Source organism: Schistocerca piceifrons, chromosome 7 (assembly GCF_021461385.2).
Source record: "Schistocerca piceifrons isolate TAMUIC-IGC-003096 chromosome 7, iqSchPice1.1, whole genome shotgun sequence".
In the NCBI taxonomy this organism is placed as follows: Eukaryota; Metazoa; Arthropoda; class Insecta; order Orthoptera; family Acrididae; genus Schistocerca; species Schistocerca piceifrons.
In genome coordinates, this window is record NC_060144.1 from 427,197,413 (window position 1) to 427,222,556 (window position 25,144).

Here is a 25,144-nt window from a genome sequence, read left to right on the forward strand (position 1 = left end):
AATCATCTTTAATAACGGAACTAAAATTTTGTAAAATCCCTGTGTTAAGTTGTAGCCCATATTCCAATAAATAATCTGTAAAACGTTCAACTTCCTACCTCAAATACTTTGTGAGGAAAGATGTAATTTATAAGCGTTATTTTAACATTGCAAGTATAGGGCGTTCCGGAGCCCCTTAATGTTTCCACCCTTGCTCTCAGTTCCACCGAAGGTTATTTTGATTTTCTCATATGCTGAGTCAGTCCTTCCAACAATCTTTTCATTTTCGAATTCTTCAAATTTTTAACGCACCCATGTCGTGGTACCTAACCTGCACTTCCTATTTATTTCATTCCTACGCGACTTGTTTTTCTGTATTCCTGAAATTCAATAAACATTTTTGTATTTCTTTCTATCGAAAACCAAATGAAGTATATGATCTGTTATCCATGTTTTTCTTTTTCTTTTTGCAGTTACCTTTTTGGACCTACGTATTTCTTCCCAACTTCTGTGATTGCCCTTTCTAGAGATGCTCATCCCTTTTCGACTGTAGTACCTACTGACTTTTTCATTATTGCTGTATCTACAGCCTTACCGAACTTCAGGCGTATCTCGTCATTCCTTGGAACTTTTGTATCCCTCATTTTTTAGTTTCTATTCTTCATGACTAATCTCTTAAATCAGCCTACTCTTCATCACTACTACATTGTGATCTGAGTCTGTATCTGTTCCTGGTTACGCCTTACAATCCAATATCTAATTTTGTAGTCTCTGACAATGACGTAATGTAAAGGAAATCTTTCCGTAGCACCCGGCCTTTTCCAAGTGTACCTCTTCCTCTTTTAATTCTTGAACAGAGTATTCGCTATTACCAGCTGAAAATATCACAGAATTCAGTTAGACTGGCTCCTCTCTCATTCTGTAATAATTTTTTCTCCTCCTTACATTATAACTGCACAAAAATCCCCTGTGACGGTTAGATTTTCATCTCCCTATACGTACAGAGTTACCCTTTGAGTACCCTCATATACTTTATCTCTTCATCCTCGGCTTGCGATGTCGGCACATGTATCTGATATATTGTTGTTGTTGGTTTGCTTTCGATTCGGATGAGAACAATCCTGTCACGGAACTGTTCATAGTAACAAACTTTCTGCCACATCTTTCTGTTCATACCGAATCCTACTGCCGTACTACACTGACCCTTTGCATTTCCCTTTTCAGATTCTCTAGCTTCCCTACTACGTTAAAGCCTCTGACATTCCCCGCCCCGTCTCGTAGGACGTTATCCTTTCGTTGATTATTGAATCTTTTTCTCATGATCACTTCCCTTTGGCGGACCCCTCCTGTAGATTCGAATAGGGGAGTATCGCAGAATCTTTTGATATTTGAGAGATCATCATCACACTTTGTCACTTACAGGCCACATGTTGTGAGGGTACACGTTATGTGTCTTTGGTACAGTGGTTCTATTGTCTTCTTCATTTTCATGCCGTCGATAATTGGTGATTCTTCCACCTTTAGGGGACAAGCGATGCCCTGGATCCCTTTGACGAGGCCATTGGCCGAATGACGGTGACTTCTTATGCCGCAAGTCTTCGGTCGCCACAGCCGATAATGTAACTACGATGTAAGAAACGATAGATTGCTACATACTGTGAAGAGGACACGTCAAGTTTCAGACAGACACACATATTTTCAGGTAAGAGCCTTCGTCAGAAAAACACACACACACACACACACACACACACACACACACACACACACGCACACACAAACAAACAAGCGAGCACTCCTCACGCACACACAACCTCTAACTTCAGCATCTTGGGGTGGAATGGTACATCTTTTGGGACAAAAGCAGCAATCTTGAGCAGAGAGGGGGGGGGGTCTACTATGCTCCTGGACAGTGAGGTTCATTCTTGTGGAGTGCTGGCTGGTAGCAATACCAACATAAAAGCTTGTTCAGTCGATGCAGCAGGACTAGTAAATGGCATGGCTGCTTTCACAGGTAGGCCAGTCCCTGATGACTGAAATAGGAAGTGGTGGGTGGATTGGGGTGTAAAACCTGGGTCTTTCACAGGAAAATTATTCTTGTATCAAGGAACTATGATTGGGAGTGGCATAGGGATGAAATATAATGTTTTGTGAGTTGGTTAGACGAGAAATACAGTTTTAGGGGCAGGGAGGTTGGGGTGGGGGGGGGGGGGATAGACGTATCTCAAGTAGGATGTCACTCATTTCAGGGCATGATGATGAGTAATCAAAGCTCTGGGGAGGATGTGTCTCAGGTTATCCCATGCAAGCTGGTGCTGGATGACGAAGGGGACACTCCTTTGTCGCTGGTTTTTAGGGGTGGTGGGAGGATTGGGGTGGTTTTGAGGAAAATGGCAAAAGGAAATTTGTGTAGTAGATTATGTCTGGGGAATAGTGCCTGTCTGTGAATGTCTTGTTGAGACCCTCAGCATACTGAGCAATGGAGTTTTTATCACTGCTGATATGTCTTCTGCAGGTAACCATGATACATGGGATGGAATTTTTGATTGAAAAGGATGACAGTTGTAAAGTGCAGGTACTGTTGGTGGTTGGTGGGGTTATTGTGGACAGAGATGCGGAAGGAGCCGACAGATGCAAAAAGATTGACATCTAGGAATTTGACACACTGGGTTGGCTTGGTTCAAATGGCTCTGAGCACTATGGGACTTAACAGCTGTGGTCATCAGTCCCCTAGAACTTAGAACTACTTAACCCTAACTAAACTAAGGACATCACACACGTCCATGCCCGAGGCAGGATTCGAACCTGCGACCGTAGCAGTCGCGCGGTTCCGGACTGCGCGCCTAGAACCGCGAGACCACCGCGGCCGGCACACACTGGGTTGAAGAGGACCATGTGAAGCAGATGGTAGGGAATGTGTTGAACTGAAGGAATGAAAGTAGGGTATCTTGGCCTTGGGTCTGGATCATGACTATATCATCAGTGAACCTGACAAGACTAGGGTTAGAGGTCTTAGGAGCTTAGGAGAATCTCCTCTAGATGAACAACAGTGTAGGAACCTTTAGGATTTTGTACTGTGGGAAACAAAGGAGATAAGGTTGTTATGGCTGGCTGGTAACCTCTTTCTACAACACAAATGCACACATGAATTAACAAGGTTCTTTATTAAGTTTTACAGGATATTTAACTTGAACAGAATCAAAGCTCATCAGTAATAGTCCTCTTGCAGACTATATCGGTTATCTTACTATCATCATAATTCTGGTTGCTATGTACTGTCATAGCCTGTGACCCTCTCTGTGAGTGGACTGACATTCACCAAACTGGTGTGTGAGTTAGTGAGTCAGTGCGGCCCTCTGGTCAGTGGCGGTGGCCTAAATGCATGCTGTCGAGAGGGCGTTGGCGGCCTATAGCTTGTCAGTGTGTCTCTCGCCTCTCTACTGATAGGTGCACTTGATCCAATGTGGACTACCGATCTTCGAGCTACATCGTTGCCAACGGGTAGACTGGTGACAGCTTACGCTCACTCTTCGAAATCCTCCAACGTTGTAACGTAGGGAGGGTGCGAACGACAATAGGAAGGGTGGAGGGGGGGGGGGAGGCAGCACACTGGATGTACGAAAGAGCTGGGAAGCACGACTGTGAACGACAGCGTACTGACAGCCAACTGGCTTGTGAGGCAACAGGAACATCCTTCAGAAAACTGCTGCCAGGGCACACATCCAGGCCTGAGGGCGTGTCCTGAGACGATGTCGGTGACTGCGATGGCGACGTCGACGGCGAGTCCACGTCCATTGGGAACGGCGAGCTGGGACGGCGGGGGCGAAGGTGCATCCTCCATTCACTCCTCCTGGGGTGCCCTGGAGCTAGCGGGCTGCACAGTTCTGTGAGGCAATGAATCTGGTGAAAGCAAAAGTAGTAGAATAATGGGGCAAAAGACAGGGACGAATTGGGTTCTGGTGGCGGCCCTGCAATCTATCGGGACATATATTCCACCACGTAAAAGAGCCAATGCGTTCCTGGATCACGCCTACGGCTGCCACAAACCCTCAATAGAACAAGATCGCGCGGCGCAAAGCGGTACTTGCAGACCATTAGTGTCGCTGGATGCTGCGATGGGTATTGCGAGTGTAGCAGCGTCCGATCGAGGCGGCTATCCAGAAGTTCCGCCTGTGATGGTCAGTCTTGTCGGTGGGACCGATAGGAGGAGAGAAAGAATGGCATGCACCTCTTCCGGTGTGTGGGTGTTTCGAAGCTTAGTCACTTGTGTTGTTTCAAAGTATATACGAAGCGTTGAAGTGAACCGTGATTTATTGTCCGACACAAGTACTTCTGGCAAAACGTCGATGCAAAATACGAAAGACAGCGCTTGAATGGTGCTACGTGACGTGATAGAAGCCACTGGCACCGCAAATGGGAACCTGCTAAAGGAGTCTACCACTATGAGCCAACATGTGTTCCAAAACGGTCCTGCAAAGTCTGTAAGCACTCGTTGCCGTGGCGATTAAGTCTTAGGCCAAACTGTGATAGGTTTTCCACGCATGCGCGTCACCGTGACGTCATTTGTTCAATGTGGGCGTCAATGCTTTGGCAAGCAGTGTGCCGGTGCGCTATTTGTTTTGTGCGAACAATACCCTAATGTCCTTTGTGGAGCTATCACACACATCCTTCTGCAACACTTTGGAAACAGCCACACGCGATTGTCCACTGTGACTTTGAACTACAATAGCACCCTACTGAACTCAAAGGTTATGCCTACGTGCAAAGTATCGGAACACAACTGAGTTCTGGATACTGTTCAATGAACGAGGCCAAGACGTGCAAATGTAATGCAACAGAATCTTGAGATCTAGGTCTGCTTCCGTGGTCTGTTTAAACTTTCTGTAGTGCAACGGAAAAGATTCCAGCAATTGAAAATCCTGCACATCGATTTGGCAACAAGATGCGGCAGACGCATCAAAATCAGGGTCTGGTCTAATTCGAAGACGAGATAGGTGTCTGCATTGCCTAGCTTTACCATAGGTCTATAGATAATTTCACACTTACATTGAGAAAGCAAGAAAGCCCATCGTTGCAATTTTTAGCATAGCGTGTAGGAATCAGCTTTGACGGATGAAGCAAGGACTGCAAAGGCTTCTGATCTCTCACTGAATAGAATTTTTGACCACAAAAATGGTGATGGAATTTTGTCCCACCACACACTCAGAAGCGAGAGCATCTTTTTCATTTCGAGAATAATTGCATTGAGTTTGAGTCAGCAACTTTTGAGGCAAAAGCAATAGGTCTGTGTGGTGTACCAATTTTGTGCGAAAGCACAGCGCCGATTCCGTAGGAAGAAGCGCCGACTTGCGAAACAACTGTCTTGGCAAGGTCAAAATGCACTGAACATCTGTCACTGAGCAAGGCATTTTTGAGTTTCTGAACTGCGTCCTGATAGTCTTTAGTCCACACAATAGGTACATTTTTGGGACGCAAGCGGTGCAATGGAGCCGCGATCTAAGCGGCATTCGGTATGAACCGAATGTAATACGTCATCTTGCCTAGTATTGACTGAAGATCAGAGTCATAGCGAACAACAGGCAGGTCACGGACTGGAAGCAAATGAGATTGGAAGGGGTGCACTCCGTGATTGTTTATCATATGACCTATGTAGTGTAGTTCAGTTAGAAAGAAATTCACACTTTTCGAGAGTACACTTCGGTCCTGCTTCTAACAACACTCGAAAAAAAGTACCCAAATTGGCATATTCTTCTGGTATATGATCTGAAACAGCAATATCGGCAAGGTAGTTTGAACAAAATGGGACTTCTGTAGTCAGCTGTTCCAGGTAATGTACAAAAATGGAGGGTACTGAAGCACTGCCGAAGCGCAAACGCAAATACTTGAGCAGTCCTACGAGTGTAATTACAACCAACACATTCCTTGATTCTTCATCCAAAGGGAATTTTCAAGTATGCATCACGTAAATCTGCCTTAGAAAAGTAACGTCCGGCGGCAAATTTGTCCATTAGATGCTCAGGGCGAGGAAACCGATAATTAATTTTCAACTACTGGCTGTGGGTTGACTGTAGTCTTGAAGTCAACATAAATGCGAGTGCCACCAGAAGCCTTAGGCAACAAAACGACAAGACTTGCACATTTACTAGCTAGTATTGGAGTAATTTCACCATTATCTTGCAATTGTTTCAGTCACTGGCTACTATATCTCTTAAAGCAATTGGTACAGTGCGGGCCAGGATAAACTTAGGCTGTGCATTGTCTTTCAGTGTAACATGTGCTACAAACTTACTAGCTTTTCCCTTTCCTTCTGAAAATATTCAGGAAATTCTTTAAGCGAACCAGTTACACTGTCTTTTAGATTAACGACAGTCATTGAATTACATGGCCGTGGAAGATATTTAAACCGAACTTGCTCTCACTGTCTTTTGATTTAAACGCAATAAAATTCACTGTCCTAGTGTGAGATTTGGAAGTGGCAGGCAAATGACACCGTCCAAGCACTGGAATTTCATGTCCGCCGTAATCACTGAGGCGCTTGCTAGATTTAGAAAGGCGTAATGAGCCTAGCTGTTCGTACGTGGCAAAGTTACCGAGGTACTTGTGTCTCACTGGAAGTTCACACAACGGCCTATGATTTGTAATCAGACAAATAGTTCGTTAGAACGTCGTTACACAGCACTAGGGTGAGAAGGAGGCCTGATCTTAACCATACTTTTGTCAAAACTGTGGTAGGTTTTGAAAGCACAGCTTTCTTTGCACGTGCACTAGCCTTTTCTTTTCTGGGAGCGTGCAAAATTGGCATTTTTGTGCCGTTACATACAAAGTGCCTTTTTTCATACATGTAACACGTTGCGTTAGGTGATAAGCAATCCAGCTTTTTACGGCGAGCGAAACATCTACGGCAAGACTTCACTAAGTTCACAGTTCTGTTTATATGGCTACATTGCTGTCTGCGCGGCTGTGTATGGGCTCGTTGTTGTGGCTGCTTGGGGCGGTCGTGAATAAGAGAGGCGACAAATCGGGGCCAGGCCAGCCTTATCGGCCGCTATGGCAGCCGAATCAAGTTGATGTAAGATTTTCAATACTTGGGGAATTGATGGATTAGAGTACTTTAAGATTGTTCCCATATTTTAATATATTTTTGCAACCCTGATCATTAAAACTGTTAAACTAGTTACAATTACAAAATACCAACAATGTGAGAAATGATACACTGCTACTTACCGAATAGACGACACGTCAAGTTGCATACAGGTACGATTAAAAGACACTCACATGTAGCATTCGGTCACAGCCTAAGTCAGTAAAGAGAGACATTCACACACATGCACGCACACGCGCACACACACACACACACACACACACACACACACACACACACACACACACACAAGCAAACACACTTAACGCACACACAACCGCCATCTCCCTCATCTTGGGTAGGAATGGAACATCATATGGGATGCAAGCAGCAATCTGGAGGGGGTGGGGAAGTGGAAGGGAAAGGGATATTAGTGTATGGACGAGCGTGCTGTCTATTGGAGTATGGAGGGACTAGACTGTCAACAGGTGCAACATCACTAGTTTGTGGAGCAGAGAGGTGGGGAAAAAAGGGGAGAAGCAGGGAGAGAAGGATGGATGCATTGCCAGAGGTCTGCAAATAAACAGGGAGGGAGACAAGAATGAGGAGGAGATAATAGGATAGAGGGATAGAAACTGTTGGTTTGAGGCTGTGGGTTGAGTTCGGGATAACTACGAGATCACAGAATGTATTCTAAGAATACCTCCCATTTGCGCAGTTCAGGAAAGCTGGTGGTGGAGGGAATGATCCAGCTGACTTGGGTAGTGAAGCAGCCATTGGAATCAAATGTGTTATGTTCAGCTGCATTTTGGGCCTCAGGGTGGTCTACATTCCTCTTGGCCACAGTTTGGCAGTGGCTGTTCATCCAGCTGGACAGCTGGTTGGTAGTCATACCAAAATAAAAAGCTGTGCGGTGATTGCATTAGAGAAGAAGTGATGGGTCGTTGCAATTGAACAGGTCTTCCACAGGGATATGATCCTTGTGGCATCTCTGTGGTTGGTGTTTTGGTGTGGTTGGAGGACTGAGGTTGTGAATGGAAATGGCACGGGAGATCTTTTAGCAGACTAGGTCTGGGAGACAGTCCCTGTCTGTGAAGGCCCTGCTGAGAACCTCAGACAACTGAGAGGGAGATCTGTCAATGCAGATGCACCATCCCTGAGTAGCCAGACTATATAGAAGGGACTTTTTTGTTATTAAAGAGATGACAGCTGCCAAAACGCAGGTATTGTTGGTGGCAGGTCGGTATAATGTGGACAGAGTTGCGGATGGAGCCATCAGAGAAGGGGAGGTCAAGATCTAGGAATGTTGCTCTCTGGGATGAAAGGGTAGGAGAGAAGGTGTTGAGATAGTGTTTTTCATATCAGTGCTTATTTTTTCGAAACTGTGCATTTTTCTACAAGCCTTTACGTAAATTTTAATCATGTTTACCCGTCTTTTCGCTTATCAAGGCCCTCTCATAGCTATCAACACCCATTTGATCCAGTTACACATCATTCCCATCTCCTTTGTAACATTCCTGCCATGGTTCTTTGCTCCATCTTCCTTCACTAATTTAGAAAAGCATCTCTCTACCTGGCTAAAACCCAGTCTGACAACCTGTTTCTCAAATGCTGCCTAAATCATTTAACGCACCCAAACGGCCTATCTGTAAGGTTTCTTTTCTCTGGACCCCACTCCTCCTTTCACAACGACCTAAATCTTTTCAGATTCCACCAATCCCTGGTCCTCACGAAACTAATACTGCAAAAACGCATCTCCATGCCACAGGCATCCTGAACCACCTCAGTTCCCTCTACAAAATAAGCCTACTCTCTAATCCATACTCCATCTCTGAAACTGAATCCTTTACTCTTCAGAACCTGGAGGAACATTGCTGACATCTCCTTCATAAAATATCCAACCTGCTGACCTGCTGCCACCTCGGGGCAGCACTATCCAACCCCTATAATACACACAGGGTTCCTCTGTGTCTACATCTCGTAACAGCTAAACTCTGTACAGCTATCCCTTTCAACTTCCCACATCCCCCAAAACTCCCTAACAAACCACCATCAAACCCAGACCAAAACATTCCCACAGTACGTTCCACTAAATCGCTCAGCTAGAACGAAGTTTCAGTCCTGTCCAAAGGCCTCACCTTTAACCTTACGCCCAAATTTAACCATGCAGGACCTGTCAAAGGCCTTCTTTCCTTGTCCCAGTCCCTGCAATGGAAGCACCTCTTTGCCACCAATCCCTTCAGCCAAAACTACCGTAATTCCATCGTTGAACCCTGACTCTTCCAGTTTATATGACCATCCAACCATAATCCTTCCCCTCCTCCCACCCAACCTACCACTGGCCGCCTTCCAGAAATTCTTATATCCAACTTAGCCTCACCATACTTCCACAAGTCCCTTCCTCAACACCAACCTTACAGCCAAGAAAGAACAGCCATACACTACCTCAGAAAAGTCCTGACCTAATCATCCTTCCTTTACACAAATGTTCCTCCACTGTTGTTATGAGCTGCAGTGACTTCCTAGCAGAAGTCGTGTACCACTGGTCTTACTCCTCCATCTATAAACTTTGTCAAAGTGCTCCCAACCCAGAAATCCAATGCAAACTCGTGCCACTGCTTAAACCCTTAGGCTTTTCGCAGAACAGCTACCCTGAATCTATTTACCTCCTCACCCCTATGAAACTTCACACACACTCCTTTACATGCTCCCCAAAATCCACAAACCCATCAATCCTGGATGCCACATTTGGTCTGGTTATTGTGCCCCACTGAAAGAATTTCGGTCCTTACTTTCCAACACCTCCAACCTATAGCCCATAATCTAGCCTCCCACATCAAAGAAACCGACGCCTTCCTTCACTGTCTCTTCACAATCGACATCACTTTACCTCCTGGATCTGTATTTGTCACTGTTGATGCCATCTCTGTATACACCAACATCCTTCTACGTTTATTGAACTCTCTCTTCACAATGTCCTTCAGGCTCCAAACCTACTACCTCAGTCCTCATACCCCTTACTAACTTTATCCTAACCCACAACTACTTCTCATTTGAAGAGACTGTACATAAAAAAATTGGGGGCTCAGCCACGGGCAGTTGCATGGAACCCTCCAATTCCAGTCTTTTTATAGGCTATTTATAGGGAGACCTTCCTATCCTCTGAAAATACCAAATCTGAAAACTAGTTCAAGTTCATTGACGACATCTTCATGATCTGGACCCAGGTCCAAGACACCCTATCTTGATTTCTACATAACCTCTATACATTTGCTGGCTGGAGTGGCCGAGCACTTCTAGGTGCTTCAGTCTGGAACCGCGCGACTGCTATGGTCGCAAGTTCGAATCTTTCCTCGGGCATGGATGTGTGTGACGTCTTTAGGTTAGTTAGGTTTAAGTAGTTCTAAGTTCTAGGGGACAGATGGCCTCAGATGTTAAGTCCCATAGTGCTTTGACCCATTTGAACCATTTCTATACATTCTCTCCAACCTGCTTCACATAGTCCTCTTTGACCCAGTGTGCCACTGTCATAGATGCTGACCTCCTCCTGTCTAATGGTTCCATCCGCAACTCTGTCCACATTGAACCCACCAACCACCAACAACAGTACCAGCATGTTAACGTCTGTCATCCCTTCCACAATAAAAATTCTCTTCCATATAGCCCAGGTGTCTGGGGATGGAGTATCCTTCACAGGATGGCACTATGTCCTAGACACAGTCTGCAAATTGATCTCCTTTACCACTTCCCCTCACAATCCCAATCCTTCCACCATACACAAAATCCAGTGGAAATGGAGTGTCCCCTTCATCACTCAGAGTCGCGCAATAATAGAACAACTGCACCACATCCTTCACTGTGGCTTTGATTACTATCATCAGGCACTGAAATGAGGGACATCCTACCCTAGATACTTCCCACCTGATCTAAAGTTTGTTCTGTCGCCCACCCAACCTCCACATCATCCTAGACCATCCCTATGCCTTCCCAATTCCAACCCCTTGTCCCAAGGATCATACCCCTGTGGAAGACTCAGGTGTACAACCTGCCCAATCCACTCACCCAGCACGTCCTATTCGAGTCCTGTCACAGGTTTATCCTACCCAATCAGGGACCAGGCCACCTGTGAAAGCAACCATGCCATCTACTAGCTCTGCTGCAATCACTGCACAGCATTCTGTATTGGTATGACTACCAACCAGTGGCCCAGGGGGATGAATAAAGTAGACCACCCTGTGGCGCAACATGCAGCTGAACATAACACACCTGATTTCAATGGCTGCTTCACTGCCCAACCCCATACCACCAGCTTTTCTGAACAGTAACACATTCTCCACATCCGGAATTATCCTCACCCCCTTCAAATTAACAGTTTCCACCCTCTCTGTTCTGTCATCTCCACCTCATTCTCGTCTCCCACACTGTTTATTTGTAGACCACTGCCAACGCATTCGCCCGCTTTTCCCTGCTCCTCTCCTTCTTTGTTCCTTTTTTCTCCAACTCCCTGCCCCAAAATCTGCAGACGCTTTATATGTTGGCAGCATCGTCCCTGCACACTCCACCAGACAGCGTTCACTTCTCTGCTCAGCTGTACACTACTATTCGTTCCCATTCTTCTTCTCCTTCATCATACCCTCCAGATTGCTGCTTGCATCCCACATGATGTAGCATTATGGCCCGAGGTTCTGGAGATGGTGGTCGTGTGTGTAGGAGGTGTGCTTGCATTTGTGTGTGTGTGTGAGTGTGTCCGTCCTTACTGACGAAGGCCGTGGGCGAAATATGTGTCATTTAATCGTGCCTGTCTGCAAGTTGACGTCTCTTCTTTACAGTAAATGGCAACCTCTCTTTTCTTACATTGCTGATAAGCCTCCTTGGAGTTCTGTGTTCTGATTCTATAGCTCTTAGAGAGTAATTAATCCTACTGTTGTAGATTATTCGTCCTCTTTCGTTGCCGAGCAGTCAGGATCCTGACGAAATCAGAAGTAGATGCTGGAAAATGTGAGAGGCTGAGGGACAGCTGGAAGAGCAGTGTACTGATTTCACGGCCTCCTTCGCGCATCCGATTGACGCAATGGGAATAGGATGACGTGGCGTCCAATTGTCACCGATTGACCCTTCAAGGACTTAAGCCACAGCTGGTGTATGGACGATGCTGTCTATACCTTAATTTAGTTACGTTTGAAAATGCACACACCTCATTGATTTCCTTCGTGTGCTTTGCTGTGTGACACTCTATGAAAGTGTGGTGTATTATGTATGAGGAGTAATGAAAAAGTTCTAACGTTTTCGAAAAAAATTAAACTAGGCAATTGTCTTCATTTGCAGCTACTTGTCTGTAGTTATCGTGCATACTGAGCAGAATTATATGGCGCAGCTCATATGTAAAGTGGGGTAGCACGCGGTAGCTCGTTTTCTGTATTTCCAGAAGAATAATGATGAAAAAAATCTATGTTACGTTGGTTGAAGGATAGGGTACTGACATCGTATGGTGCAGACACTTCCAGTGTAGTCAAAGAAGTCTGGATAAACGACGTATTCGTAACGTGTGATGTCGCAACAGGAGTACAACTGAAAAATATCTGAACTGATTATTTATTTATTTATTATTATTTTTTTGCTGATCAGTTTCGACTAATATCATCTTCATATCAATGTAGTTGCATAGGGAAAGTGACATTACCACAGGGAACCAAACATTACAATGGGACACACAAAATTTAACAAATTTGCTACTCTGTTGTATCCAGAATAGCTCTACCTGCGAAGAAACTGGGATCTCGACAGAAGTGGAAGTCCTGGTGCTCCATAACCGACGTATCACCACTTAGGCGATAATGTAAAAAGTGAAAAAAATCGTGGATCAGTTTTCATCTTCTTTAACATCATCGTCAGACTATAAGACTTGTTTATCAGCTGCAATGCCTAAACGTTGGCTTTAAAATATACTGATGGCCTTTTTGTTTCTAGTGGTGGTAGGATTTGCTGATAGGATTCCTCCTAACGTTGCCTTGGATACGCCTGATCGTCTGAAATCTCAGTTGGCTCATTGAGAATAATGTTCCATTTACGATCTTTGGGTACGTTCCGTCCTTGTACCCAACTTTGGCGAGATCCTTTGCCTGAGGCACACAGAACGAATTTTAGACAGGAACCAGCTGAAGGTTCACACCGGCCTTGTAGGACATGGCGACGCTGTATAAGCTGAGAACTACAGCGTCAGAGTGCTAACGTCAACCTTAGAGAATGGGTCTTCAGCAGTCGTCACAAAATTTGCCACCGTGTGAACAGCAGGAAATCTGTTAGTCTGCAACAACCTGCTAGACACCTCTGTTACTGGTGATTTTTTTATATATTTGTGATACGTTGATATATGATATGTATATAATACATATTGTTTGCAATTATTCATCGCATTACACGTAACTAAGATGTTTAAATGCTGAAAGTCAGTAACACTAAGAAAAAGAATGTTAAGAGTATAAAAGTAGGACTTGAATCAAAATAGTACATATAATCGGAGTTCAACTTGTAGTGACTGAAGCCAGTTGACAGCAGAGGGAGCGGAATTAATAAAATCGCTGAACTGCTCTTGGTACCTTCTCGGAGGGCAGTCTGTGACAATACGCTAAACAGTTCATGCTGGGGCCCACAGTTGTGGGCTGGAGAGCTTCTGAGTCCCAAAATGTGCATCATAACGTTGCACCTGTAGTAAGCGGTTCTTATCGTGCTCACTCTCGCCCACTCACTTCATGTCAGATCAAACCCTGGTAAGCCGGCAGACAGATCTTCAACATCTTGATGTTTTATTGTTGCAGCATTCCATCTCGTGATTCACTGTTCATTAATTTCAAACTTCTTGTTGTCTCTTCCGTTACAGTACTGTGGGATGCGTGGTATCAAATGATCTAGAGGAGGCTCATTTAAAAATGGTTCAAATGGCTCTGAGCACTATGGGACTTAACGTCTGAGGTCATCAGTCCCCTAGAACCTAGAACTATTTAAACCTAACTAACCTAAGGACATCACACACATCCATGCCCGAGGCAGGATTCGAACCTTCGACCGTAGCGGTCGCGCGATTCCAGACTATATCGCCTAGACTCATTTAAAATTGTGAACTGGAAAATCTCGGGGATAGTAGAGGTGATACATCTTCCTCCATTATCGATTGGTTGCGTCTTGGCTATGAAATTCAGGTGGAGGAATGCTACTATTGGTGTGCCGCTAATTGTACCTCTAATGAGTCTCATTGATTCATTCAAGCTGATGTTTAGTTACTTTGTATGAGTGCCGCGTTGCCATATTGGGGCACAGTGTTCAGCTACTGGTTCTACTAGTGTGAAAGCAGCAGTGTGCACTGGTAATCTTGCTGCAGCTAGCAAATCAGCATTCAAAATCGACGAATACTGGTCTCTCCACTGCATATGAAGGGAATTACCATGATCTTTGTTTTTGTTTATTCCCATGATGGTATTTCACAGCTTCTTTGGTACATATAAATTCTTGTATTTTTATTGTTAGTACTCTCTGTCTTTACTGAATTTTCTCTGAACGGGTACAGTGTATGTAATTAGTCTTTGTATGTTATTAATGCTCTAACAATGTTGTAATAATTACGTGTCCTGGACACGTAAAATAACTGAATAACAACGTGGTAAACATGAAGCAGTTCGCCGCACGCTGGCTTCCTCGACTGCTCGCGCTCTCCTCAAAGACTCTCGAACATACGCAGCAGCGGAATAGTAGATGTACAAAGAAGCGAAACAGGCAGTGGAGACACGTACATTCACCTCTGCTGAAAGAAGGTGGTAAACTAGGCCATGTGCTGCTGAGTGGTTTCCGGGACTGGCGCGCTGATAACAGATCAGCTTCATAAGGGGTAAACTGTCACAGGAGCACTACCGAAAACGAGCTTACTGGAGGCTTGTCAATACGAAGTGTCCAGGAAGCAATCGAAGAGGGTGTTCTAATTTTCGCTACCACCCCCTTAGTAGGAAGAAGAAACCATTGCTTACTGAGCCTTTCTAGAATGGCAGTGAGTTGGTTTTCGAGGCGAACCTACTCCTGAACAGCCAGAATGCTCTCTTTTACAACCTGGACTTCCCCCAAATCCACCACCGAATGGGAAAATGTGTGCGTTAATGAGTGAATACACACCGTCACCAAGATTCATTCTTCTTGCGTTGCCTTTCCGGAAACGTACTACTCACTTGAACCGACTCAATAAACGAACAAGAATTCGTTTCATAGCTCATAGTCATCATACAAATTTTCACATAAAGAAAAAAGAAAAAAATGGAAGAGAAAGGTCGCCGACCCATCACGAAGAAATTATCCTAATTGAACGGAAATAGGTTGGCGCAATATAAATGTACAGAAGAACAAATGGTTACAGTTTCAGAAAAAATTTGGCGATAGATTCAAGAGAAATAGATTCAGAAATTGAGATAGTCAATAATGCTTTAATTGACCTCTGAGCCTTAACCAAGCATTTACTGCTACGGTCGCAGGTTCGAAACCTGCCTCGGGCATGGATGTGTGTGATGTCCTTAGGTTAGGTAGGTTTAAGTAGTTCTAATTTCTAGTGGACTGTTGATCACAGTCCCATAGTGCTCAGAGCCATTTGAACCAAGCAGTTACTAGGCTTGGCATAGATTGATAGTTCTGTTGGATGTCCTCCTGAGCGATATATCGTGTCAAATTATGTCCAACTTGCGTATTAGATAGCAAAAATCCCGAACTGGTAGGAGACCGATGCCCATAATGCTCCAAACGTTCTGAATATTGGAGAGATCTGGCGAACTTGCTGACCAAATCAGGGTTTGGCAAGCATGAAGGTAAGCAGTACAGGCGCTCGCTTATGCGAGTGAGCACTGTCTTACTGAAATGTAGACACTTGATGGCTTACCAGGAAAGGTAAGAAAACGGGGCGTAGAACGTCGTAGAGGTGCCGCTGTGCTGTAAGGGTGCTGCGGATGGCCACTGATGTGGCCCTGCTATGGAATGAAATGGCCCCTTACGTCATCACTCCTGGATGTCGGGCGAGTGGAGGGCGACAGTGAAGTTGGTATCCAACCGCTGTCTTGGGCATCTCCAGACGTGTCCTCGACGAGGGATCTAATTAACTGGAGTAGAATCGTCTTCAGTGATGAGTCCCACTTCGAACTGAGACCCTATGGCCACCTCATGTTCGAAAGAGCAGTAAGGCACAAAGCATAATTATGTGGTTCTGGATAGTCAATTGTAGCGCTGTCGGGTGTGGTCGGCAATAGGATGGGTGACCATCCAGGCCGCCATGCGCTGTTGCCATTTTTCGGGGTGCACTCAGCGTCGTGATGCCAATTGAGGAGCTGCTCGACCGAATAGTAGCGGCTTCAGTCAAGAATACCATCATGACGACCGGGAGAACGGTGTGCTGATCCCACGCCCCTCCTATCCGCATCCTCAATGAGGATGACACAGCGGTCGGGTGGTCCCGGTAGGCCACTCGTGGCCTGAAGACGGAGTGCTTTTCTTTGGCTAGTCAATTGTTATCTAGGACTGGCAACATAATTTAGCGTCTACAACACTAACATAGTAGCAGTACTTCATAATCGGAGGTATATCGGCAGTTTTATCTGAACCTCAATCCGCAGAATATGCTTAATGAAAATGATGACGACTACGAACTATTGGAATAGGACATAATTGTGTGTGTGGGGCATTTGGGACCCGCCTATTACGTGCCGATGCTAATTTCACACTAATTCCAAACTTTGCAACTGTCTAAAGACGCTGTTCTCATTATCTTATATAAGGATACTTTGTGAATTAACATTAATGACGAATATAGTCCTAAATATAAATTGATGTTTCGTAACATAAACTGGGTACGTTATTTTTGCATAGGAAATATAGGATATTGAGACTTGGCTTTAAAACAATTCAGACCTATGAGAATGGTGGATTGTCACCAAATAAGATTTTCACACATGTTTGTTTTCCTCCGAGCTTTTTGTCTGGGCTTTGGGGCCCTACGGTCCACAGTTTCCCGATTATTTTATGATAATTGGATGCTTCCGAAATGACGAGGAAGTATTGATACCGTATTTGACTGTTATGAATTAATACGAACACTATAATTCCGTTCTTACATACTACTTATTTGTTACGTAATTTGACGAGTTGGATCTTCTCGACAATGAACTAAATTAAATAATTTAATTTTTTTCCACCGCGTACAGGACGTTGCACTGTGGGTAAGCTATTCGTTAGCATAACCCATTAAAAATTTGGTACTTATTTTAGTGGGGTCAGTGTCACCCCTAATAAATCGTTCAACTATTACACGAAATCTAATTATTTACATATCGTTTATTTCCCGTCATTAGATTACTCAATAAACGTAATAAATAAATCACAAATGAAAGCCATTGTGGTGAAAATTGGAACGTGACGTTGTAGGAGTACCAGAAAGTTTATTATCCAGAGCGTAGAAATCTCTGCCGGTTGAAAACGGTATTGCGGTCGATACAACTAATTTTTAATTTCTGATTGTTGTTTTCTTATAAAACTAATGAATGCTCAGAACAAGGATTTTCTAATTAAAATTCCTTCTGCTCCATTATTCAGACTAATGGGAAGAGCGTACGGCAATGGCGTTATTAAGGGGTCCAAATAAAACCGTTCCACCGACTGTAAAGGTATGTAAGTCAATTCCGCCCTTAATGGCAATAATGTAGTACGGTACCGGGCAGTGACAGATTACACACGTGAAAAATAGCGTGTTGGCCAATGTGGACGCCGAAGCGTTGGCCAAGGGTGAACAGTGGCTGAAGAGCAGATGAAAAAGTAACACTGTGTTCGAATACGAGCTGATTTTACATTTTGTTTGTTTCACGAAAACCACTCGAGATCACCAGAAAGACTGTACAGTAATCATCGGCACAATAGTGGAATAAATCGAATAGGAAGGGAAGTTAAATTCATAAAGGGTGATTAAGCTGAACCTACCGATGTCGTTTTATGCAACACATGATCTTATATCTGGCACACAGAAACCACAAGCGAGATTTTCATGTTCTCCCACTCGACTACGCTCAAACTATAAATTCTACAGAAAAACCCGAGCAGGACATTTCTGTCGTAAATTCAATGTAGTTAAACTTTGTACTGGGGCAAGTTTTCGCTAAGATAAACATGCAAAAGGGACCTCCAAACTCATTTCCAACCTCACACGCGTCGCTCCCAAGTCAGGATTTTTGGTTCATTGCTTGTTTCACTCTCTCTTGCCGCCGTAAAAAAATTCCCGACTACAAGAACTACTCCCGATGGTCGACCGTATTAAATCTCTATTCATTGGGGTATTACATCACCTACATTCTCGGATATTTCGTTAACATTATCAATTTGAACGTGCCCGTGAGGTCCATGAAAGGAAAACAGCTTTCGTGAACGTTGCGACAAAGCTAATTACGTTTGTAACAACAACAACTGTTCATATAATAATTTTTCTTCTGATTTTCGATGAATTAATGTAAGCAATGTTTTGATTTCATTTATTTTTCTTTTCGTGTCATTATGTTAAAGAAAATGTAAGCAACTTTCGATGTGAATATTAATATTTATGTCAAATTTCAAGAAATGCTATAACAGAATTGAAGTGCAACACGTGTTGAATCTATTGTAACACGTTTAAAATTGTAATTGTGCGCCTGGTCCATACGTAGGCAATGTATTAGGATATGTGCAATGTAAAACCTTTGGTGAATACCCTATCTGTAGGGGAGCGGTAAAGGGTGGATGGCAGGCGAGCGCGGGAAAATGCACACGGGCGCGGCACGGCATAACGGGCTCAGCAATACAGTCGGAGTTGGGCATCGGTCTGAGGAACACGTTCCGGATCGAGGAGGCTATCCTGGAAAAAGTGGTTTCATTGAGCCTCGGATGTGCCGTTTCCGACGACTACACAGCATGGCTATCTTCTATAGGTACTGAATTGAAAAGGATTGCGACGCTAAGAAGAAGCAAAGTGCCGATACATCAAGAGCCATAGCTGTGATTGTATGTGTGCTGTGCGCCTCGCCATCTCGCCGCCCGCCAACCGCCGCATCGACACGAACAGGTTGAATCTTTAGAATTGTATTCGTGTGGACCAGTGTTAATTTTGTTCCTGACTGTTCAATAACAACTTAACTTTTACCAGAATTGTCCTATCAATTAATTATCCTTATCACTAACCTAGACAGGGTCCTTTCCACATGTTGTGCAATCCGAGTGCCCCGAAATGAAGATTTAAACTTTATGTTAATAAGAATTTCCTGCAGACCTTTTTATGCTAGAATGAATTTTAAGGAGCTTTATTGTTATTGAAAATATAAGCAAAGAACAAAGGTCTGACAAAGTTGGAAGTTAATTTTGAAACTGGTTTAGTAATGAAGCTTCATTAATTTGAGACAAAAATAATGGTAGTTACATGAGGAAGTAATAAGACAAAAAAGAGTAGTAACTCATTCTTTTCTATTCATTTAAATTCTGGAGTGTACTGAACTGATTTGACCTGCAAAGTTAAAGTCAATATAAAACCTAAATTTATTGGTGTTTTATCCTTATTAAAATTGACCTTGTATGTGTGTTTCAAAAGTGCTATTTCTAGGGTAACCTATGCCCGATTTCAGTCAGATCAATAGACAAAACGCAGTTTGTAGTAATCATTGTAGTGTGATGTTGTGTATTTATAGCTTGTCAAAATTAATACAAAAAGGGAAAATATTAGTGCAGTAGATTTTTCTGGTTCTAAAATTTACCATATAATGCAGTGTTACTACGTGTTGTTATGCTTGTACGTACATCCACTTGTACAAGAAAAAAAACTCACTTAATGCCTAATTAGGCTGGCGACCGTATTATTAACAATTGGCAGCATCTGCTGTGTATGTTTCTTGCCCGTCCTAACGTGTAGTTGCACTTTAGACTTGTTTGACGTATCATTGATGTTACCGAGTGGGCGTAAGTCTGATTTTGCCTCCATTCAGGTACACGCGGTCAACATATTTACTAAAATCCTTTCTTATAAGGTGGAGCCCGTCAACTTATCATAGTACAGGCTTTAAAGAGTTAACGTACGCCCGAGCGTAGGCGTTACAAGTGGATTCCCGGTGACAGGACATCCAGTTGTTGTCGGTCACAAATTAAAGTGAATACCGAACAGTGGACGTTGAGTGGCTCGAATAGCAATAATAGTCAGTAAAGTAAACAGCAGTGAACGTCGAGTACAGTGCAGAGGTGTAATTGGCATTCAGTATGGACAGGAGCGTAGACACGGTAGATGTGCCGAGCGTAATGGAAAATGCGGCTGGCAGTAGCAGGAGTTTACGCGGCCAGATAACAGATGGCGTTAGCGGAAGACAATTGGTGTACATACAATATCATGAACACGCTAACGAACAGATTGAAATGTCGAGATCGTCTCGAACACAGCAAGGGATAAAACAGGAAGTAGAGGGTGGCTTTGTAGATGATAGTGGGAATGTGAATGAATCCACTGACATGTTTGATTCACCACAGATAAAGAAAGAACCGAAAGAAACTTCTGAAGTAGGATCAGAATACACCGATTCAGTAGAACAAAACAGTGTGAAAATTTTAAGCATGTACGATTTATTTGAACAATTAACCAAACAAATTGCAGGGCACAATAATCAGCTTAAAACACACGTTGCCGAGCAGCTCAAAACGCAGAATGATCAGCTTCAGAAACAAGTCAGTAATAAGGTCAGTCAGCTTAAAGCACACGTTGACGAGCAGCTTAAAACACAAAGTAATCAGCTCAAAACACAGAATGAGCAGCTTAAAACACAGGTCGAAGAACAAGGAATTAAAATTAGTAAACAAATAGAACAGGTAGAACAAAAAGTGCGTAATTTAAGCTCTGTAGTAAATACTATGAAATTTGAAATTGACACTATTAATAAAAATATGGATACTATGCAGGGGGAAATTGACAGCATTAACAGTAGGTTTGATGTTGAAATTCTCAACATCCAAGAGAAAGTAGAGCCTCTGGTTGAAACAAAAGTAGACGAAAAAGTTTTCGGTCTTAAAACTGAGATCGTAAACGAATGTCAACACGGAATCTCACAGCTGAAAAAGGCAGTTTCAGACACTGAAGGAGATTTAGGTGAGAAAGTTACCGGATGTGTACAAAAATGTGAACAAAATACTTCGAAAATTCAAGGCAAAATTTTCGATCTAGAGAGTAAAATTAAAGATAGACCTGGTGTTGTCTGTAATGGCACACCAATTACGAAGCTATTAGAAGGTGAGGAACGCTTCGATCCCGCCAAGAAACATAAGGGATGGCATCCGTTAGATTTCATCAGAAATTGCGAGAGGATATTTCCTGAACACTTGTCTGATCAGGAAAAGATAAACGTAGTAATTAGCGCCTTAGCAGGTGACGCTTAGCGCTGGGGAATTAATTTGAATACCGAACAAATGACGTTCGAAGAATTCAAGCCAAGGTTTACGGAAGAATATTGGTCCGAACAAAAACAGGATCATTTATGGCGCGAGTTTATCATGGCCAAGCTTCATGATAACAGGGGCAGGAATTCTTTGAAAGATTTCTGCGAATATTGGTACAGGAAGTTGACGCAGTTAAGAGGAAGAAGATTCGATTCAGAAATCATCTGGGAACTGTATAAAAAGCTTCCGGAAGACTCAAAGAGATACGTGGGAAGCAATCATCGCAGCTTCCAAGCATTTCTCGAAAGGGTCGAAGACGAAGACCATTGGCGCGAAAGTCGTGCCAATTATCAAAATTTTGGTAATCGAAAAAACAATAATAATGACGAAAGTAATGACGGCGAAGGGTTTCGCGTCAATATGATGCAGAGAGGTAGAGGTAGAGGTAGAGGTAGAGGAAGAGGAAGTTATCCAGGTCGCGGTAGAGGATACACCGCGCAAAATAATAACGACGCGGGAAACTGATTTCCGCGAACGTTGTGGGCCAAACGGGAGCGGACAATATATACCGGCCCCGATTTGAGAAAAGTTACCTAACTGACAGTAATGTTATGAGACAGGTTAGAGACAGGCGTGGAACGACGCAACGTGTTGTTGCGAAACAAGCGTCAGGTGCGAGCCAGAATGAGTCATCGCCGCGCAGAGCGTTACATGTTCAACAGGCGAGTGGAGCAGCAGAGGGCAACGGCCCAGCCTAGCAGAACAGCTGTTCAGAGAGAAGCCGCTAGCAATGTGGCAGCGTTAGATACGAACATAGCCGTAAGAGCTGATGAATATATTACGAGTGATAATTCCGTGGCGAAGGAAATAATAGATGAAACTGTGAATACACAGAGAGGTGCGGTTAGCAGTGTTTGCAATGAAGTAAAAGGCGAGAATGAATTAGCGGAAGTAAATAATTGGCGTGTGCAGATCGACGATCTGTACAAGGGCCTAAAGCAATGTGAGTGGGAGGATTTTAAGAAGGAGTATGAAGCAAAGAAATTAGTTAGTGGAAAAGGAGATAGAAGGGACGTCGATAAGGTGACGTGGTCCGAATTTAAGGAGGAGAGAATAAATAGCGCGGCGCAAAGTAAGCGTGCTGCCGATAGGACGAAGGTGAAAAATAGGAAGGAATTGGAGAACGAAATCCTTAGCATTGACGAGGAAGTAACTTCGGTTAATGATCCGCCAACAGTACGAGCTGCTACCGAAAAGCACCGTGAGGAAGGAGCAGGTAATTACCTGAAAGTAATTGAAGTCCACGGGGATTACACTAAATATGAAGCAACAGTGGATGTGAGTAAAGCTGATAATGAGGTCGTTTTGCCAAAAGAGGAAATTGAATTAAAATCAAAGTCTGACGAAAATGCAGAGGGAGAACTTAGTGCCTGTCTCAGAAAAGCTTTTATGTTAGAACCTGAAAGCGATCCAGAATGGTCGGATTCTGATGATAGTTCAGATGACGAATATTTCGGTACTGGTGAAAATAATGGGGATGCAGCTAATTGCGATATTATACCTAATGATGACGAAGTTTCAAAACAAAATCCAGATGTTGAGACTGAACACAGAAAGAAAGAGCCACCGAACGACTCAGTGTTTATTTTGCAACGAGTTCAAGTAAGCAAAGACTTTGAACTCCAGAAACCGAAAAAGCCGCCAGATATAAATGGTTCACAGGTCAGGAACGTATCTTGGGACGATGTCACAATCGACCAAGGTGCGTTGTGGCGAAAAACGAAGTAAGGGGCATGATTTAGAGCCTGGGGCAAGTTTATATCGTACTTTGAGAATGTCATGAACACCTTGCATCATGAATCTACTGGGTTCCCACAGGAAGAAATTTTGTTAGGCAGCAGAAGTAAAAGCGTAATTGAGGAAAAAGTAGAGTTTCCACCTTGTACAAGTTTGGGGTTGAGTCAAAGGAAAGAATTAGTAAGAAAAAGGGCAAAGCAACAAGCTGAATCTAGATCTAAAAGACACAATAAAAATCTGAAAGTTTCAAAATTTAAAACTGGGGATTATGTTCTTTTAAAAACCCACGAAAAGTCTAGTGAACTGAACCATGAAATTTCCAAATTTAAATATATTTATAATGGGCCGTATATAATACAGAACATTCCACACGATAATGCTTACTACGTGATCTACCCAAAATCCAAAAAACCTTTAAGTGTAAGAAATGTTGTGGACCCGAAACTATGTTCCTAGGAGTGAGTGACATAAGTACACTCAGAAAATAATTTGCAGTAAATGTGCTGTATCCTATGCTAAAACTATTTTGTTCCAAATTTAACAAATCTTTGTAAATGTATGTATACCATTGACAGTGTGCTAATGTAGTTATGTGAGTTTGAGATTACCAAATGCACTATAAATGTAAGAATGTATGGAGAAAAGGACTGAAAAGGAAAGGGTAAATGCCAAAAACCAAAGTGGACAGTATATGAGTAATAATATAAAGGGCTGCCAAACACCAAAGAGGGCAGATAAATAGTCAAAGGAGCGTTGTAAGTGTGATACAGGATAAGTGACAATATGAGGTGAAAAGGACTGCCCAAATCTGAATAATAGGCAGCAAATATGTGTAGTAAATTTTCTGAATATTATTGTGTGTTTTTTTTAGTAAGTAAGGAAATGGACTGCCATTCAATGCAAGCAGCAACAAATTGTCTTATAGTGTATACAGATATTTGCATTTGCTTTTGTAGTTAAATGTTTATGTTCCAGATTTTGAAATTATTTCTTTGAAAAAGTTAGTAAAAATGAGTAATTTGCTATTTTAATAATGTTGTGATGGGAGGTTGGACTGTGCAAAAGGCACTTAAGTAAATAACAAGTAAATGTTCTTGATATGTTAAAAAGTATATACCTATATAATGTGAATGAAAATAAAGTATGTGGTATAAATTTTTTTTTGGACATTCACATAAAGATGCAGAACCACTGTATAAATGTAAATTTAGTGTTCCCATTAAATTTATACTTAGTTAAATTTACTGGAAACAGGGGCATGTGTAACAACAACAACTGTACATATAATAATTTTTCTTCTGATTTTCGATGAATTAATGTAAGCAATGTTTTGATTTCATTTATTTTTCTTTTCGTGTCATTATGTTAAAGAAAATGTAAGCAACTTTCGATGTGAATATTAATATTTATGTCAAATTTCAAGAAATGCTATAACAGAATTGAAGTGTAACACATGTTGAATCTATTGTAACATGTTTAAAATTGTAATTGTGCGCATGGTCCATACGTAGGCAATGTATTAGGATATGTGCAATGTAAAACCTTTGGTGAATACTCTATCTGTGGGGGAGCGGTAAAGGGTGGATGGCAGGCGAGCGCGGGAAAATGCACACGGGCGCGGCATGGCATAACGGGCTCAGCAATACAGTCGGAGTTGGGCATCGGTCTGAGGAACACGTTCCGGATCGAGGAGGCTATCCTGGAAAAAGTGGTTTCATTGAGCCTCGGATGTGCCGTCTCAGACGACTACACAGCATGGCTATCTTCTATAGGTACTGAAGTGAAAAGTATTGCGACGCTAAGAAGAAGCAAAGTGCCGATACACCAAGAGCCATAGCTGTGATT